The sequence below is a fragment of the Balearica regulorum genome, chromosome 17, assembly GCF_011004875.1.
Source record: "Balearica regulorum gibbericeps isolate bBalReg1 chromosome 17, bBalReg1.pri, whole genome shotgun sequence".
NCBI lineage: Eukaryota > Metazoa > Chordata > Aves > Gruiformes > Gruidae > Balearica > Balearica regulorum.
The window spans coordinates 13853113-13873564 of record NC_046200.1 but is presented as its reverse complement, the minus strand read 5'-3'; the positions used below and the strand labels follow the sequence as shown (position 1 = coordinate 13873564).

Here is a 20452-nt window from a genome sequence, read left to right as displayed (position 1 = left end):
TGGTGCCCAATGGAGTTAATAGAAAAGATGCTCTCCTTGCAGCGTAATTGGATACTGGCAGTATCCTGCAATGCATCCACATGGCAAGTTCCCATCAGCACTAATGTGGCTTTCAAAAAGCTAATCTCCTTTCCTGGCATGGCCACTCTTCCCCTTGGTGCTGTTGTTAACTCCTCCATCTTTTGTCTGCTTGGCCTATCAAGTCTTCGAGCTGCTGTATTCTTTGTGTGTTTGTACTGGCTGTGGCAAGACCCTATGCCAGGTTGAAGCTTTTCAGTGCAACTGTGAAAGCAAAAAAAATACATTTCTTGGACCCTACGGGGCAATGAGATGCCCTGCATAGCATGCCTCCCACATTGCCATGGCTTCACTTGGCTTCTGTCATTCTTGTGTTTCCTCCCTGACCTCCAACTTTTTCCTATTTGGAGACATGTTTCCAACTCAGGTTGGCTACATACTGTGTTCTTTCTGACACATTTTGACAAATTCAGTTTGATTTTACCCTGGAGGTCTTTCTAGACTTAATTTTATTATTGTGGAAGGTCATGAAAAGGGTAGTGCTATTTAAAGGCCAAATTGTGTCACATTTACTCATGGGGCTACTACTCTTCTTCTTGAAGACATCCATTCATTTAAATGGAACATGGAGTAAATGGCATCCGTTGTAAGCAAAGGCACCTGACTCATCTCAGTGGGCTACTCAGAGAGTAAAAGTCAAGTTCTTGTCCTTAACGTTGGTTTTCCAGCCCCTGTTGCTACAAGGTGGCTTTCTGGCCCCCTCTAGTGACTGGCCCCATAGAGTTTTGTGAGTGAGGCACAACATTTTTGCAATCGGAAACCACCATTTTCACTCCAAGAGTAAATGGCTTGTAATTTAGAAGTGGCATTTAAAATCCTGACGTACTGAATTTGTTCCCCTTTGCTCACAACCCTCTCAGGAGCATCATGTTTCCAACTTGGTGGGACTTCTTATGGACTTGGAAACTGTTCACAGTGGGTAAGGGTGAAACAATCCATACTGATGTTAATGAGGTGGCATGGCCCCAGTTACGCTCCCATTAGCCCAAAGGTTCGTGTTCATTAAGGAAGCTAGCTGGTTATGGTATTACAGCTGCATTACCAAAGAAATGGCTGTGAGTTGAAGGGGGTATCGAAAAGGACCAAAGCGTGAATCAAGATACATAACCTTCTGTTGAATTACAATGCAACCTGGAGTGAGAATTTGAGTTGATATTGAAAAGGCATTTTCAAAAGTCTTTCATATTCTTTTCATACTACTGGAACTGCGAAAGGGAATCTCATTTACAATATGAATTAGAAATTTTATACTTCTTGTGGCTCTGTATTCTTGAGAAGCAGATATTTATCACATGCCTGTTTCCTTAGGGGAGTGTGCACGGAACTTTTGGAACAGGTTTTCTGCTTTTTGGGTAATGAGGAGCAGGACAATTATTTATTGCAAGAAGCTGGAGCAAGGTTGACAGCCTGGGGGTAGACCTAAAAGCCCCGTAACACTTCAGGCTTTAGATGCTCTGAGATCCTTTAGAAACAACTGCCTTGATCTTTTAGTGCCCTGGTGAATCATTTATTCTGATCACCTACTTAGAAATTCCCCCTCACCCATCCCACCAGATGAAATGAGCTCGGTGCGTACGTAGCTCGCTGATCGTAACCCAGCAGATGAACTGCAACAACCCAGAACTTCGGCATGGCTCCCAGAGCAGCCTGGTAAACCTCCTCGGTCAGGAGCAGCCTCAGTCAAGTCAGAGCTGAACTTCAAATCCCTCTGACAAAGAGGGTGTCTGGAGCTGGAGGTTTCGGGTGGGATTTTGCCCTCTCATGTTACCGCGCGTTGCAGACTGCAGTCAGGATGCGTGCTGTTGAACGCACTGCAATCCCCTCTGCTTCTGCCTCCCCCCGCCCAGCGCGCCTTTCTGCTCTTTGGCAATCTGTTTCAATTCTCCTTCACCTCAGCATGACCAGGGTCCCCCGGGTTACCCAGTGATTCATCTCTGTGGAATTTGGGAGTGCTGCTTCTCTGCTCCTACCCGGGTTGGCAAGAGGGTTATTAAAGCATCAGAGACTAACCAGAACCTCCTTGGGTGAATATTTAGGCTAAAAGCACTCGGTGCCAAACAGGTTATTTTACATGTGTATTCTGACACCACGCTTTCACCCCGCACCTCACATTTCTCTGTGTGTATGGTTTTGAACACCTTTTCCAACTATGATCATATCAGAGGATATGATTGGATAGGATCCCTGACGCTTTGGGAATGTACGTGGGGATTGACTTCAAGTGGAAGCGCGTTTGGATTGTCCTATTTCTATTTCTGAAGCCCTCCCAAGGAAGCTCGCTCTCTCTTCTCACCCCATCGCTTCCGATGGGACCGAGTCACTGCATTCCGTGTGCGCGCAATGACACCTCAGAGAGACTCGGACTGTTCTCTCATCTCACTTCCACTCTCTTCCAGGCTGGATGCACACCCTGGAGGTATGTGGTTTGTCTCGAGATATAAGACTTCCCCCCTCAAAAACTACATTACTTCAACAAGCCACAAAGGGCTGGCGAGATGGCGAGAGGGAGAGGGATGCTCTGTTAGCGCAGCTTTTCTCAGAGATCTTTTCTGTGAACTCCGTGCAGCTGGAAACGCACTCTCCCTCTCCTGAGCTCACGTGTGTGCGCATACACGTTCCCTCATGCAGCAGTTTCACCGATGTGTAAGTACACAGATACATACACCTGCTTACACGTGCACAAATACTTTTCCTGTGTTGTGCACGTGCGTACAGAGAGGCAGAAGTTCTCCTGTTGGAGCACATGCAATCACACTCACGCAGACTCCAGCCTGCTCTTTCGTACGTGCACACGTTGTCGTGCACGTTAATGCCCGCGGTACGCATGCCCCCTCTTTCTCACTGACGTGCATGCATGGTTACAGGCACATTTACACACCCCGCAAAGATGTTGTGGAATTTGGAGTGAGAGGTGACTCAAACAGGTCTGAAGAGACCTCTTAAGGTTTGATCCAACCTCCTGGTCCAAGCAGGCTCAGCCCTGAATTCAGAAAAGGTTGCTCAGGGCTTTGTCCAGTCAGATGTTTAAAACCTCCTGGGTCGGAGATGCGATAGCATTATCCGGGCAGAACCTTCACTCCTTCAATTTTGACCTTCTTTTGACCTTTAATTTATGTCTTTTGCTCCCCTGCCACGCACCGGAGCAAAGAGCCTGAGTCTGTCTCCCAAGGCCTCCGATGTTCTCAAGAAGGCTGTTATTAGATGCTCCTTAAACCTTCTACAGGGTGGACAAACTCACTTCCCTCAGCTTCTCCTCACAGGTCCTGTGCTTCAGCCTCCTGACCATCTTGGTGGCTCACTGTTGGATTTGTTCAAGTTTATCAGTATCTTCCTTGTACTTGTGGGCCCACAACTGGATGCAGACCCAAAGAGGTCCAACAACTTAACCAAGGCATAATCATTTCCCTTGATCTACTGGCCGTGATCCTGTTGGTACAGCACGGCGTGCTGTTAGCTTTCGTTGCTGCCAGGTACCTGTCTGCTGGGTGTCCATATGCTCTTGGCTGGAACTGGACTGATAACAAAATAGTAAATAAGAAAACCAAACATCGAGCTTTGGTTCTTACCAGTCTGGGCTAAAAGTTAGTGGATCCAAGATCTCTTTAACAGTTCTATGACCCTCTTCAGGAGATCACAGTGGTTGATCCAGCCTTGGGAGAACAGGGTGGATAAGATGACCTACCAGACCTCTTCCATCTCGTTTGTAATTCTATGATCATGGTCTTCTTTGCTCTTCTTTCTGGCCTTGAAGACCCAATGAAAAAGATCCACTTTTACTTTCCCTGTATTTGGAGGGATTCAGTCATTTGAAATTCCCTCCTTTTCTAGTGGCCAGTATCCATCCCGGTCACAACCATAACCATCCCGTCCAAATCCCGTCTTTCAGAAGGAATATGAGATAGACATCCACAGTCTCTGATGATCCGCCCGAGGCCGAACGATGCTCTCAGTGCTTTTATTAGTGCCCGTGCTCCTGCCGTAACATGGTCCCCAGTGTAGGTAATAGCTGTGCACTTAGAGGTTGTTCTGTTTGATTCATCCACATCATCTACAAATCACAGATTTAAAACCTTGCAGCACTTAATGTGTGGAAGAACTTCAGACTCTGTAGAGACTCCTACCTACCTATTATCTCGCGAGGCATGCACTGAAGGGAAAGGGGGGGAAGAATCCCTGTTTACACACTTTTCAACTTCAAAGAGAGAGGAATCCTGAGCAGAGTCACTCAGGTGAATGGGAAATGAAAGAAACAACTGCAAGGTTTCATTTTAAGAAAAAATCTAAAGGAAACTTCGACTTTTTCAGCCTTTTCATATTTTTTGCTGTCAAAAGCATTTGCCAAATTCTGCAAATGCTGTGGGATAACTCAAATCTGGGTAATAGAATATTCTGGTGGCTAAAACAGTAAGCTAAAAAAATTCACCCGGCATCAGGTTCTGTTCTGTTTCTGACAGTGACTTCACTTAACACTAAGTGTGGTAAAATCAGAACACTCGCGAGGTGGGCATTAAGTGAGGTGACTTTGTGGCTGTCACCGTCGGCTCAGTTTCAAACCAGGAGAGAATCTGGAGCAGAGTGTCATTTTTGGTGCAGTGTTTATTAGAGGGATTCTTTCTCATTTAGTTCGTAGTTTTTAGATGGGGATCATGACAGTGGCTGAAGACCTGGCCACTCCTCTTAGTCAGCTATTTGTATTTTTTTTTTTCTCCTTGCCCGTAAGTCAGCCTGCTTGGGAGATGACTTCTCCAGGAACTCTGCACTGCTGCTGAAGGAGCCGAAGGTTTAAGACTCTCATCTGTCCCAAAAAAGCAGGAACGACAGGAAGGTGCCGTGTAGGAGGTAAGCACAGCAGCCTGAAATGGCTTTGATTTTTTCACTCCGCACAGTGCAAGGGCCGCTGGTGTGTAGAAGTACATGTGATACTGGTGGTTAACCAGAGGTTCATGGAACGGTGACCTGCGAAAGCTTTCAGACATGAACGCGTGTGGGTATATATTTATATACATCTGGATTTTAGCTACCTGTGGCTCAGTGTCAGGGAGGCTGGGCTCTGGTACTAATTATAGATTTGCTCAAGAGCAGAATTTGATCAATGGCTTAAGATTGCTAATATCTGAAAAAAAATAGCAGTTGACCTCTGTTATATGTTTCCACATATGTTTACTTTTAAGATTTTAGTAACAATTATTTGTGAGCTAATTTCAAATACACACAAATGTGAACATCCATCTCCGTTGTGTGTTCATGTGTGCACCCTCAGCGGCTATGTGTATGAGGACATCGTGTACATTTGAAGAGGGATTTCTCATCCTTCCACTCCGCCAGTCCTTCGGAGATGTTCACGGACAGGGATGCAGACCGTGTTCATGTATGTCACGGTACGCCTCTAGCATCGCACGGTTTGTCCAGACTTTCACAAGTGTGCATTTTAGGACAGAACAAGCACTGGCTGATTTGGGAAGTGTCACATTCAGGGGCCAAATCCTGATTTTCCTGGTGAAGCCAGAAGTGTAAGGCACACAATTTCTACTGAGCGTATCGCCTCTGACTGACAGCTTGGGTGCGGGGGGATGAGGGTGTTTGGCCCAGGTCCCTCTTGCTCTGAAAAGAGCAGTTGATGCCCTTGACTAGCAAGTGGTGCCAAGCGCAGCCTGTGTGATCGTGGCCAGAGGCCTGGTCACTCATCTCGGCCAACACTCCGTGATTTTGTTTCTGGCCATTATCAATCAGAGTGCTTTAGAGACGAGCGGCTTTATGAAATTTGTATTGCTGCTCTATAGGGAGCTGAAGGATTTAGTCTGTCATCTGTCTCGGATGCAGTGTAGGGCACGAGTAATTCCGGGGCTGTCTGCAGGTTCACATGTCGCTGTGTGGACCTCAGCGCGCAGCGAGGGTGGTTTTACGCTTATCCTGCGTGTTGGCGTGGGTGTAGAGCTGGGAGGGCCGAGTCTGAGTGTGTGTTTGTGTCAGTGCATCTGTTGGCGAACGCGCGTGCGTTCGTTTCCGAGCTGTCTGGGGAGGAGGGGACGTGCATGCGGCGCTGCGGAGGTGTGTGTTATTCTCACATCCTTGCTAGCAGCAAACAATGTCACGTCCCTACCTGGACTGCAACATGACATACACCTTAAAAACAACAGCAGCAACAAGCTACGGAGCCACAGGAGAAGGCAGCGCTGCTCTTTTTGATCATCAGTTAGGAAATCCTGCCAGCCCCAGCAAAGCATGCCGGGATCCGAACTGGCTTTTGGATTGGGACTCGGAGAGTGAAGGAGAAGCAGTAATTTGTTTGCCATTGCCCTCAAGCCAGGAAATCCAAACCCCAAGCATTTCCCAGGCCGCAGCACATTCGAGTCGAAAGAGAGCATCAGCGAATCGCTTACACGTACAGACAGAAACGCACACCCGCGCGCGCACACGCACGCGTGCGCACACGCGGGGAGAACATTAGGAAAGGAGAATTGTTCCAGCACCACTGCGGTTAAGATGCTGAGACAATCTCGAGTTTTCAGGCCATAGCTGTCAGGATGCTTTGGTATATTCATCACCCCCCACTCCATGGTGATAAAAATTTACACAGCCAACGAAACGAAGATTAATTTCATGTGAAAAGCTGACAGAATGGCCCATGTCATTGCTTTATTTGTGCCAGCACTCAGTAACTCGGTGCAAGTTCCATTGAGGTGGCAGACACCCCGTCCCCTTGAGCCATCTCTTCTCCTCTCTAATGATGCCACCGTTTTGACAAAACCAAGCAACACAGCCGGTATGTGCGAATTTGGAATTAATTTTCTTCGGAAAGGTCAAGTATGTTAATGAGCTTTTGGCTGCCTGTGTTTTCCTTTCTTGTGTTTTTCCCCTGTTAATGGGGGAAGAGGGGAAAAAAGAAGGGGGGAAAATAATTACAGAAAAAAAAAATGAAGGAAGGAAGAAAGAAACTGTGAGTATTTGGAAGAGGCAGGATTCAGTGTAGTTTTTCATGGCTTCTTTTGCAGGACTGAGGCAGACTAATTGTATCAGTGCAAGCCTGTGCAGTTTGCTTGAAGCTGTTGAGCGAGGCCAGGGATGTCATGGATAGCAGAGCTGGTGTAACCTGGCACGGAGGAGGTGAATTGCACCTCCTTTGCACTCAGGAATTGACGGCAGCCCTGCGTGTTGGCAGCTGCCTTCGTTTTCCATCACAGAATGGCTGAGCTCTGCTCAACACAGGTCTGCGTGTGCTGGGGGAGCAGAGAGCAAACGAAGGTGAAGGAGAGAAACGGTTAGTGGGCTGAAGCTCTCGTGCCCATTAGTGAGAGGAAGCTGGGAAGAAAGCTCCACAGCCCTGGGAGAAATGCCAGGGCCCACTAATTCATCCAGCTCAGAAATACGGCAAATAGTTTAAAGAGAAATTGCCCCATCTCATGCAACTGGCATGAGCTGTTTGAAGTAACTGTGATGGCAACCACCTCTCATCCCTCTGCGCCCAAAATTCCTGCCTTTATTCCTGTAAGTTAGAATTTGCCACTTTCTGGCATCCTCATGCCAGGAGTTGCCTTGATTTCTCAAGGGGTTGGGTGATGACCAACATGGGTAAAGGTGGTGGAAACAGAAGACGGTGTGTCAGGGCAGGAGGAATTGAACCCGCACTCCTGGCTCTGTTGCTCCCGAGTCGCGCTGGCCTGGATAGGACATTTAGGGTAGGACTCATCTCACCTAATTTTAGCCTTCTTAAGCAAAGTGTCCAGACTAAATGGATTGTCTAGGTTTCCTTTCTTGTTAACAGAGAAAGGTAAGGAGGAACATGTATCCCACCTAATTTAAGATGAGAGAAATTCCATTCTGGCAAGGAGTTTCTTTCTCCATTGAATATAAAGTGAACTTAAACAATTAGCTTGGACTCAATCCCTACCTTTTAGAGGCTTAAAATTATGGGGCGTGATTTCCCCCTCGTTCTCTTCTCCCTGCTCCCATTCTGGCTTTTATTTCCATATGTAGTCTAATCCAGCAGGCAGAGGAAATTCAGCAGGTCTCACAGAGGCTATACTGGCAGAATAAAAATCAATGTCTTTCACTCTAGCTTGCCCAGGCTGGCTCCATGCTTATCCACTGTTGTGGCAATACAACCTTTGGCTGTGATCTGGTCCTTTCTCCCTAGCTTTGCTGGACTAAGCCCAGCATAGGGATTCTTGGGCATCGCCCAAAAAGCCTTTGTTGACTTTGTATCCTGGCTACAGTGCAAGGAGAAATGATGTGGAATGTAACAGTGCCAGTGTCACATGTGACATATTTAAGGGTGTCCTTAATTAGAAATTTTTTTTTTGGTTTACACCTTACACAGCTGGTTCTGTTGTGTGGGTCCTTCTGCATGTATGATCCTTGCATGCTCACCACATGAGTCATTCTGCAGCAGGGCTGCCTCAGACTCATGTCTGGGGCATGGATTTCAAAAGCACTCAAGTGACCAAACTTAATGATTTTCAGCTGACTCCTAGTATTGTCCTAAACATGGAATTCCTACCCATAAACCACTGTGCTGCCCACGCTCTCCCCCCTCTTTCCCAGGCTCTGTAGTGTGCATGGAGGCACGTTCTTCTCTGCTGACCCTGCTACAAGGTAGAGTGCTCTGGCAGAGAGGTGAGGTGGGTAGCTGGGGGCAGTAGGGTTCACCAGAAGAGCCGGTGGCTGTCTCTCTTGCACGTGCTTGTGCACAGTGTCTCAGAACGTTCATGGGCATCATCAGCACTTGTGTGTATTTTTCCACTGTAGAAGTTGTTGTGTTGTTAAGTGGTTACTTTATTCCTCCTTCGAGATGGCTCCATTTCTGTGATGGAAGGAAACGATTTGCTAAGCTCTGCTAAAGTCTTTGTATAAATTTAATAATAAATAATAACTTGTGCACAGGACGACGGGGGTAGGAGAGGTATTTTAAATATTTCAGTGACAAATTACATTTTGAGTGCTAAGTTCTAGCAACAAAAAGAGTACGTGAAGTGTATGTGAAGAGATCACCTCATTCATGGACATGGTGAAGTAGGACATCCCTGTTCTCTCTGTCCTGTTGCTGCCTGGGATGTCAGAAGAGGACGAGATTTATGAGAACTTGAGTTCTTAGGGAAACTTCTCACCCAGTAGCTCCCTGGGGCTTTAGCTAAACTGTGGGATATTCAGTGTTTCCCAACTCTTGTGTCGAGGACCGTCTCCTCTCGTCCCAGACGTGAGATGTGACTGTGCACCATTTCTGTTTTCTCCTCTCCCCTCCCACGCTCTGGTTTCCGTAGGAAGGAATCCTGGGCATGTGAGTCAGGGAGCTGTAGCACGCTCTGGTCGTGTCACCAGCCTGCATGATTCAGGACTGAGACTGCAGAACACACCTACCCCATGGTTTACATACAGCCCTTGGGATACTCAAAGCCACATTTTCTCAACATGCCAAGCTCTTGAGAAAATCCAACCACTTGTTTTGGTACCTAAATAGAAACTTAACCCTTAAGAACAGAAATCAAATCTATGACGTGCATCAGGGAAGTGAATCTGCTGTCCCCAGGTTTACAGAGATCATTATCAAATGACAGGACCGTGGTGTCCCTTTCGTGCCTATGTTGCAGTGATTGTTTGCGCCGGTTTCTCTCAGCTTCTGTTTCTTTCTCTCCTTCTGTTTTTTTCCCCTGTGTGAGAGTACTGGCGCCTACGATGGAAGGTCACCAGTGAGGTTAGTCAACTGGCTCCAAGTATTATGACTTCCTGCTCTGCTGCAAAGAGCTGCCAAGTCCCCCCTCCCCGCTGCTTACCACAAACCCCAGTGTCTGTTTGTCTCCCTCTCCCCTTCTCATCCCTCCTCCCTACCAAGAAATTCAGATGTCTATCCAGCGGACAGAGCGGGAGGGTGAGGCACCCGAGCTACCTTCAGATGTATTTTCTTGAGTACTGAAAGCAGCGTGGCCACAGGGTGATGCAGATGTTGCTTATCGATGTGCTTATCAATGTTGCCGGACGCCGAGCCATCCCCATCTGCAGTGGAGGTCTCCCTCCACAGCTTGTGGCAGGTTCTCGTGGGGATCTGACCCAGGAGTTGGGCTGACAAAAGGCTTTTATTTCCACGGGAAAATTTCATCTATTTTTTCTACCAGCAGGCTGAGGGGATCCATGGATAACTGGGAGGAAAAGCAACTAAGGAGAGCATGACTTCTGTCAGCAGATGTGAACTGGCTGCACAAGGACCTGTAGCTTCCTTAGAAAAATGGTAGGGGGTTACAGATTGGTAAGAGTTAAAAATCTCTGCCCTAGGCACGAACCTGGGGAAAGACAAGAAATCCTCTGTCCCAGATGAAATGAACTGGCAGCCCCAAGGCTGCCTTTGTCCCCAAGAGCGATGCGGCACGGGGTGAGCATCTACAGTGAGAGCTGCCTTTCACCTGAGGGTGTGGGGAGGGAGCAGGATCCAAGAGCAGCTTTGCTTACAGGAATGGAGCATAAACCAGAAAAGAGAAGGAGATAGAGCAGGATCCTGTGAGGAGGAGAAGAGATAAAGATGGTGGGAATGGCGGGAAGATGGGATGGCTGGTAGCTGCTGTTGTAAAAACCAAGGGGCTGTGGGGATACTGCTCCAAAAAACACCCCAGAGATCAACCACATTCAAGTGAAAGCATAGATTTCTTTAAGACTAATATAAAACCCCTACATACTAATCGTTCAACAGGATGCGGAAGAACTGCTTGCTCCACCCTACTGTGTGCTGAGGTAAGGTTAAAACCACAGCTCCTTGGGCAGGAGGCTGCCAGCGTTGCACGCACAGCTTTGGGCTCCTCTAACACGATGAGCACACAAGCGTGTGCCTCCTGTTCCTCCGTTCTTGTGAGCACGTGGGATACCCCATCCTGCTCTCAAACTAGAGCAGAAGCAGCTGCTTTGGAAGAACTGATTTTAGTCCCTCCAGCCCTGGCTGAGTCCCTTTAGCTTTTTCTCTTTGCCCCTAACTCCCTGTCCTAAAGATCACTTAGGAGACTTCCTGCTCTTGAGCAAGGCTGCTAGGGACACCAGCCACAAGCTCTTTGTCTTCTTCCTTGGAACTCTGAGGCTCCAGTAGAGATATCTTGAGGAGTTGTTTGGGAGCATCGTGTCTGAATTTGTCCCAATCTCTGCCAGTTTATGCTAAACTGAGGCCACAGAGACCTCGTTTAATTTCTCTGTTTGTGTAGGCATCAAGGTATTTGAGTTCTCCATAAACGTGGGTATTTATTAATTTAGATTTCATTCTAATTTTCTTTAAAATGACTTCATTACCAGTGAGAAAGCCAAAGCCTCACTATTAAAAATTCAAGTCTGGTTTTTGTATTGTGTTGGGTTTTTTTCTCTAAATGAAACAAGTCTTAAATTAGCTAATTTCTAATTATGGTCTTGGTGTTGGTCTTTCAGGGTGCCACCACCAGCATGTTAGCAGATCTGTGTTCTGGGCACTCATGACCAGACACTGAGAAGGAAAAGATGAAAAAAGCACTGAAGCGGGAGGACTGGGGGGCAGCTATTGCCTTATTTGATGGCACCCTTATTTGTTAGCCGCTCCTTTAGTTAGGGCAATCACTTTCCATTGCTGTGGTTAAGAGGTAAAGTGAAACAAGTGAGAGGGACAGAGGTTACATACGTGAGCTACAAGGATGTCCCCGTTTTTATGCTGGGTAGAAAATCAGATGAAGTGTATTTGCTCCTGCCCCCGTGGCTAAGAGCAACAAAAGAAAAGAGCCGGGGATTTATCTAGCTGCAGTCTAATATTCCTTTGGCTGCAGCAAAGGCTGCAGCACTTCCCGACTATCGGCTGGCGCTTTCACTCACACACATCTGTGATTGATGGGCAGAGAGTATAAACACCTCATTAGTGCTATAATTCACTGGTTAGGGCTCAGACTGTGCTGTGGGAGGGAAGAAAAAAAAAAAAAAAGAGTTGAGAAAGTTTAATAAAGAAAAAAAATGGAAGAAGGAGAAGAACGGATGTAAAGGCCACACAAATCATTCCAGGGAGTTATCTGACCTGCTTTGAAAACTTTAATTGCTGATAATGGACAACCTGTTGGGTGGTATTTTATTAACACTAATAGATTTTTACGGGATATTTCTCACATTGCTCTCCCAGAGCCTGAGGAATACATTAAATATTAAAAGTTAATGCTCTTGGTTGCTGTTTCAAGGATGCCCCGCTGATAACGAGCTTTCCCGCAAGTTAGAAACCAGGAAAAAACATGAGCTGCTTTTGCCACTTACGGCCTCTGCAATAATAATGAGGAAAATATTTGAATCTTGTGTGCACCTTACAGCCGAGGTTCTTGAAGTCCGGCCTAAATGCTGTGTAATGGCAGCGCTCAGCCCAGAGATGGTAGGTATACCTAAGAGTCACAGATGTGCAAGAGCTGGGTTCCCAAGTCCCACGCTGAGAGGAAATGCTCCCAGCCCCTGTACGCTCCTTTACATTTCAGTTATTCAAAGCAGAGGCCTGAACTGACAGCCCATACCTGTTTCTCAAGAGAGCGTACGTCTGAAATGGATGTGCTATGATATTTTTCTTTAATATGCCTAACGCTTTTATAAAAGTGTTGCTTCCACATTAATTTGTTACGGACATTACTCAGCTACCTGGAACAGAAATGGAAGCGCCCCAGGAAACAGCTGCAGAAGGCTCCAAGAATGTGAGCAGCAAGGGGTTTTCTGGAGGAGGCTCTTGGCATCCCAAAGTCCTACGCGCAGCAGAGAACCCTCGAAGTATGGAAAAAAATGGTCAGTTCTGTACTGTAAAGAGATGGATTCAAGCAGCCAAAGAAGGAAAAAAAAAAGTATATGCCAACATAGAGAAGTTTGCTGGAGGGAAAGTAGATTTAAAACAGTATAAGCAGTAACCAGCTTATGTGGTGAGTCAGAGTGAGGTCTTGCATTAGAATTGGAAAGTCATAATACACATTTCTGCTCACAGGTGAAACCTGGACTACTTCTTTAGTGCCTTCCTAAGCCGCACCAGCCCTGTCAGCAGTCGTGGCCTGGACCTAGAAAGCAAACTCTGTTATGCCCGGTCTCAGTTAGTTGCCCGTGGCAGCCCGTCTCTTTTTGTGTTGTGCCATCTTCACTTGCGGCAGCAATGGTCTTGTTTTTGGATCCCGTTCTGACCACTGTTTATGCAGCCACCTTCTTGTGCCAAACCAAGCTGGACTGGATGGCCACATCCACGCTCTCTGGAACAGCCCTGGTACAATCTTGGTGAGTAACACGGCTTCCCAAGCCTGCTTGGCTGGAGAGCAGCTTCCCAGGCCTTTTTGTGCAGGCAGCCAGCTAGATCTTACCAAGAGCCGGTACTCCAGCTGCCCGGTCTGTCTGTAGGCAGTCTACAAGGGGAGTAATTTCTGTACTTACTTTCTCTGTTTATAGTCATGCCGTGAACACTTTGGGCTGGATTATCTTTGTTTCGCAACTCTTCTCACCGTTCTGTATTTCCATACAAGTAGTAAAAGCTATCGAAATTACCTACTCAGCCTTGTCAGCCTCTCCTACCATCCTTTCTCAAACAGGGCACTTCTTTTTCCTCCGTATTCCATGCCCTATTGCTGTTGAAGTTTTTCAGGTTAAGCAAAGGGTTCAGCTGCTTTGGGGTGTTGCAGAGAGGAGAGCAGGGACTCCAGTTCGGTGTCCTAAGTCTGGCTTTAATAACCAAGATCTCATCTTGGCAACTGGAACGTGAGCTGTTAGAGTCTTCTGGGCCTGATTGCTGAGACCAGTTGTCTTCTCTTATATATAGGCCTGGCTTGGGTCAGATCTGTGCGCTGCAGGTTTCAGACTTGGCTAGGGAACATTTCACTAACCGTGTCCAGACCAGAGAGCGTTACCCTTCGAGGGGCGGACACAAGCTAGTCTGCGTCAGTTGGTTTAGATACCATGATTTTTTTCCCTAGAGTGGTCCACAAGGAATCTTACAGCTCAAATACAAATGCATAGATGGTTACTAAGTAGAAGGCTTTTGTCTTTTAGTAAATGACATCATAGCAGCCACAAGGTAGGTATAAATAAATCTGGGAGCTTCATTTTCTGGGAGACCTTACCTTTCAGGACAGACAGGGTGCTGGAGCCATGATTCAGGGCCTGTATCATGCTTTTCTTGTACACAGGGCCCTTAGATTGCTTGAACTGAACCCTGTTCCGGTGGTTTAGTAGTCTTTTCAGTTGTGTATCTTCCCTTTCTGAGTGAAGGGTTTGAATCTGGGTCCTAGCTGAGTTTGGGAGAAGGTTACGTGGAGGATACTGGGGAAGAAGGGACGGGAGAGCTGGTGCAGTGTTTCTTTCCAAAGGGATAGATCCTTTGGCTCAGATGCTCCAGGATGTGCTTTGTTGCTAGACTGCTGTTTAGCAATAAAATGGTCTTAGTTACTTAACGGGAATTGACTGCTTGGTCACTTCTCCTCCCCCAGCCAGCCCATCCGTTCTCCCCGTCTTCCCTCCCATCCAATAACGACAGCTTTTCCTGATTGACCCCACAGGCTTACGAAAAACCTTTTTACTTAAACGTATATTGACCTCAGTCTTGCTGCCCAGTGAATTATGTCACAGCTGGCAATCTGAAAATCATAAATTAGGCCTCAGACCTGGGGAGCTGTCTCCTAATGATACGGATCTGAGCTTTTATCGATGAAGGTTGTACCAGGTGCCTTCATGTCTCTGACAACTGGGGGGCAATACCCTTTTTATGTTGGTTTGGGTTTTTTTCTATCATCATCCCATAGGCCCTGTGATTTTTTTTCTTTCCTTTGATTTTTTTTTTTTATTTCCCTTCCCTGTCTGTCTCTGCACTGTGTATAAAATTTCATTACTTGCCTTAACCTTCTCTTCAAAAGGAAAGAAAAGGAAGATGTCAAACTTGACATCTTGGGTAGTCTTAATTCTTAGGTAGTGTTAATTTTACCGGTCTTTCCTTCCTCCCTTCCTGTTTGATTTTGTGTTGATTTTTTATTGTTGTTGTTTTCTCTGATGCGATTGTTATGATCCAAACAAATGAGAAATTTAATGATACTGGAAACATTTCTCCCTTACTTCGTAATGCAGAAGAATTCCAATAGATTCCCTTTACATTCATCATCTTTTCCCCCATCACTTGGGATGTATTTGCTTGTTGTCACTTTGGTGGATGAGGGATGGGGAACGAAATGTGAAGCATCACCATAAACTAAATCAACCCTCCTGTCTCTGTACAAGTATTGATCAAATGGGAAGGAGGGAACTCACTCCAAAGGAAGATCTTCCTCTTCTAACGGACAAGAGCAAGGCTTGAGTATCTGCACGTCTTGCATGGGTGGCAGGTCCAGAAAAGGAGGGATAGATGCTTGCTTTCCCACATCTCAAAATAGGGCTATAGAAACAATTCTTGTCTTTATTCTACCTTTGCTGGAATACACTGATAACAAAGCTGGGGAAGAAAAAGAGCTTTTTTTTTTTAGTTCTTTTTGAGTTAGTGGAAATATTACCTTGGTGACAGACCTATTTCTTGTTTGAAATCTGGTAAGCCTGATCTGTGGCACATTCCTTCAGTGTGCCATGTGAATTCTTCAATTCAGGAATGTCTTGAGTTCAGGATATGTTACCTCTTTCTCTGTGTCTTGACTTACTGGAAAAAATGCAGAGATACATTTGGTGATAGCTCCTGACAGTACGCATGACGCTGTGGCCAGGGCTGTTCAGGGCTGATGAGCTCTCTTGGCTCCCAGTGTCACCAGTGAAGTTGTGAGGGCCCTTGGCACCTCAAGGGTGTTCAGCGCTATGGATGGAGATCAGGCCCTCAGGTAACACGGTGATGAAAAGCACTTTCAGAAATACTTGACACATAAGCAGATAAAAAAAGATGCAGTTATAGTGTGTAGAAATAAATCCTTCTCGTTCTGCTTTTGATCTTTTGACTTTCTTAAATATAAGAATTTTCTTAATGTAAGTTTCTTAAGTCATCAATGAGCTTATGTCCTGCATTTTTAACAGCATTACAAAACGTTACTAGAAGAAATGGATACGTGCATTTATTTTAAAGACACCGGATTAGGCGCTATCTTTATTTAGATTAAAATACTGCCCCGCGATGTTTGCAATATAACGTTTGTGGTACTGGCATGTGCAGCGCTGCCCAGAGAGCAAAACTGGCCGGAAATTCCCTCATCTGCTTTTGTTACTGGAGAGGACATAAATGCAAATGACTTAAAAGTTGGACTGGTGGGAGAAAAATTAGCAGGTTGTGGATTTTATTCCTCTTTTACCAAACATAAAGTGCAGGTGCAGGTAGTGACATTTGTGATTTTAATACAAGATTTTAAAGTAAATTGTGTCCCTTCAAAGCAAATATGAGCTCATAAATGCTGCAAGATTAGAGGTACTGAGGCCCGACATGGCAATGGCTCGGGGTTTGTGGCGTTCCTCAAGACGTACAGCATGGGATGTTCTGTGACCTGGCTTTCATGAAGATGAAAAGGCTTAAAACTGTTGAGAGTAAGATTTTCACATCATCCAGGGGGACACACCAAGCTGTCAACTGGGAGGAGGCTCTATGAAGTATGGAGATAAGGACCTTTCTAACCTTCAGTCGTGTCTGAAAGCCATTTCGGCCGGCAGAGGAACGTGCCGTTCAGTTGGACTCACTGTGCCGAGGTAGTTCATAGGAACGGACCGGCTGAGTTGATTCAGGTAAACAGCTGGCAGTATCTCAGGGACCAATCCTGAATGTTTGAAGAGGATTGAAAAGACTGGGAAAATTTAAAAATCAATGTACTGGGTGAGGTGGGAATTACATGTGTTAATATCTCCCTGTACCCCAGGACCAACCAGCCTGAGTCAAGCAAAGCACCTATTCGGGGGAGTTGGAATAACAAGGATACTCCTACCCGTATTATCTCAGTCTTGTATCTGAGCATGGAGGAGCAGGTGGGAATGCTCATAAAGAGCTTCTGGGTGGGAAGAGGGTGGAGAGAGACAGAAGATAGGTTCACACCTCTGCTTGCTGGCCAAGAAGCTGTGCCAGTGCAGGGACAGGAGGGAGGAAGCAATTCCCTGCTGCTGGAGGCCAGGAATAGCTTGCCACTGGTAGGAAATAGGTGTGGAGGAAACATTTTGTGGAGAAGCTCCTGCTAAAGGCAGGGCCAGCGGCACAGCACCGCTTTGCAGACTGTCCCAGAGCTCACCGTCTAGCAGAAACACTTACACATTTGTTCGTTCTCTTTTCAGATTCCTCAGACCGGTTGGCATTGGCAGCCGGGTTATCACGGTGCCTTGAGAAAGTGCTTCTGCACAGTGTTTTCAACAGCAAAAGCTGTTAGCACTGAAAATCTTCCCAAAAAAAGGATTCTCCTGAGCCGGTAAGAATCATTTCTGTTCACGTTTATAGACCTTTAAATGGTATCTAGACAAGATAAATATCTGTTGTGTTTTGTCATCTTTGTGCTGATGAGCTAAGGATACGTTTACTTTCAGTTTAATGACTTTTTAAGAGAAAACAGCTAAACAAGACACTATAAAAATAAAGTTAGCACAGCTCACATAGATACTTTCTAGGAACTGTTGTCCATAGAATTGGTCTATGAAACAAATACTTTGATAGTCTGATTCCCATGGGAAAATGTCATTTTGGCAAAACTGAAATGGTTGAGGGAATCACAATGATTTGGTTCTTTTTTTTGTCTTCAGTGGAATAACAGAGGGGAGAGACTGACTGAGTTGAAGCCATAGGTTTTATTTAGGTGTTCTTTTTCTTCCCAAGTGACTTTTTGCTTTTTTGCTTTTTTTCTAGTAGTGTTTAGTAATGTGTAAGATATTTCCAACATACTTCAGTGGGTCCAAAATGAAATTGTGGAGGGAATTTTGAGATTTTTGGGGTTCTTTTCCAAAGCAAAAATAAGTAATTAATGAAAGGATGAAATTATGTACCAAATGGAACTCCCATTCTTTTCCTCATCCCAACAGTGCTGTTGCGCAGGCTGAGCCGTGCATGGTTTGCAAATATTCTAGAAGTAGTATTGCAGAAGGAGCTCCCTGTTTCTCTCAGCAAGGTTTTCTTTTCCTTTACTCCTGACTATTCAGGTTTCCTTTGTCATCCTTCTTAAAGCAACAATTTCCCAAATACCAGAGCAGAGAGAGCTATGTTGTCAACTTTCCACTCACCAGCGTAATGAATAGGATCCTGTGTTAACGGGCCCACAGGTCTGATTCAGCAAGGAAATTACTGTGTCCCTGTATCCTTCTAATTGTAGGTTTTAAAACCAAAGCATGGAGGCGCACATAAATTATTACATTGTCATTTAATCTGGAGTCAGTCCAGTGTGAACCCTGAACGCCTGGAGCCGGTCCAGCCGAGTGGCAGGAACAAGGCTGAGAGTCCTAGTAAACACCACATGATTTCTGGTATTTGCAGGGCATCTGTTTTGCCTGCCCTTGCAGTACCTTTGTCTGGTCTGGAGAAGATCCTGGGTGACTGGTGATTTTATTACGGCCTGGCACATTTGAGGGTAAGCCGTTCGGCTTGTCAGCATGCTCCCAGAAGAAAAGCTTCAGTGAAAAAACCTTGCTCTGGGCTTTGAAATCTGAACTGCAGCCAATTCCAGCTGAGGGATGTGACGATCGCCTTTTGCTGTGAAGTTGCCATCTGAACAATCACACTGTTGTGTGGTTTGAAAAGACAACAAGCACTGAAAAAGATAAATGTGTGTCATATATGTGACTGGGTAGATACCAGTTAGAAAGCAATCCAAGCCCTTGGCTTTTCCTTACACGGTGCACCTCAAAATCCACATTTAGAGTTGTTTCGAGGGGACACATATGCATCCCAAGTTTTCTTTTCTTACAAGCTCTGTTTTGCTAGACCATCTGGTCATGCTTCTGCTCCTTTGAAAGCTATGCCTTATTAAGTAGTCCTGGGAACTCAAGAAGAAAAGTTACAGCAGGGGAACAGAGAGGGAGATTTCTAAGAGATGTGCTTTTCCTTAAAAGTCTAAGAGGAGATCAGGGCTTGTAACAACCAGCGAGATTCTGCTGCTAATAGTCACTGCAAAACTCTTCTTCTCAGGGCTATGCTTCACAACCCAGAATCCAGCTGCATCGTTCATGTGCTGCGCAGCTCTCTTAAAGTCAGATGGGCCTCGGCGCGGCAGGTGAGTGTTATTCTGTATTCATCCAAATTACAGCATCTCTTCTTTTGTTCTCAATTTGTTGGGACAAACAGCTCCTCTCTTATTAGTTCCTATTTGCCACTCCTATAAGACCCCAGATGAAGTCGTTGCGCTAGGTCTTAGCTAGTTCATTCTGTGAAACGTTTGAATAAACAAGGTAGTGAATGGTGAGAGGGGGAGAGAGGGACTTGTAGCTGCCGTGTCCCTTTTGCACATGGGGAGCGGAGGCCTGGAAATTGTAAAGTTTGCCCTGAGTCTAAGAAGAGGTGGTGGCAGAATCAGGACAGCAACTCAGCTTTTCTCCATTCAGGACAGAAACACCCTTTTTGGCCGCTATTTTCTGTGATAGATGAAATACCTAGTCTGAAGGTTGGCTGAGAAATGGTCATTTTAAAGATCAATAGTATTTATGAAAGAAGTCCTGCTGTCCTTGGTTTTGCTCCTGCATAGTCATATTGCAGGGTGAGGACTTCTGTTTTCCCACCCAGGAACTTCAGTGCACCTCACACATCTCAGATTTACTATTTGTGAGTTTTTTGCTTGGACTCTTCCTGCAGGTCCAAGCACAGGTACTGCTCAAACAAGCTGAAATCCTGGGAGAATGTCTGAAGCATTGAAATTCCATGAGGACAAAACTATGGGCTGGACAAAGAGGGCATATCCAGGGATGCCAAAGACAGATAATGCTCCAAGAGAATTAGACAGTTATCCAAACTCTCAGTTACAGGTGTAGAGTGACCCTGGCTTTTGGACACCCCACCTGAGATGCGTTAGGGCTGATATTCATGAATCCCGCGGGAGCTGGGTATCTAAGGCTTTTTTGGGGGTCTGGATGTTGTGAAACTTGTGGCCTCAGAGTGGACCTTGTATTGTCACCTTATCCTGTGAAAAGCAAGTTGACTATCAAAGCCCAACGGTCCTTTGAATTTACCTAAGTAATGGGCTTTACATGGAGAGGGAGAATATCCACAGTTACGTTTGTCTTCTCATAAGGATAGAAACCCTTTAAATCTGGGGACGGGGAAGTATAATTAGTGAAAATGGTTGGGTTACTTTAGAGCCAGGTTAAATCAAATCTACCAGCAAGGGGTTGCTTACATTTCCCTATGGACATAGATTTTGGATGCAGTGAACCAGCACCCTGCTTGGGGTGACAGCTTGGTGCAACCCATTGGTGACCAGAGGTGGACATAGAGCAAAAGTAGTAGTTCACATTTTCCCAAAAGAATAAG

The 20452-nt window shown here is 45.8% G+C and overlaps 1 long non-coding RNA gene across 1 annotated transcript; it reads left to right on the top strand.

The window, feature by feature from the left end:
• The first annotated feature begins 8617 nt into the window (after positions 1-8617).
• On the top strand, positions 8618-19205 carry LOC142604302 (uncharacterized). Its single transcript, XR_012838179.1, has 5 exons — positions 8618-8696; positions 10185-10297; positions 11470-13293; positions 17284-17414; positions 19118-19205. It is a non-coding gene; the product is annotated as an uncharacterized LOC142604302 (long non-coding RNA).
• Positions 19206-20452: the final 1247 nt, after the last annotated feature.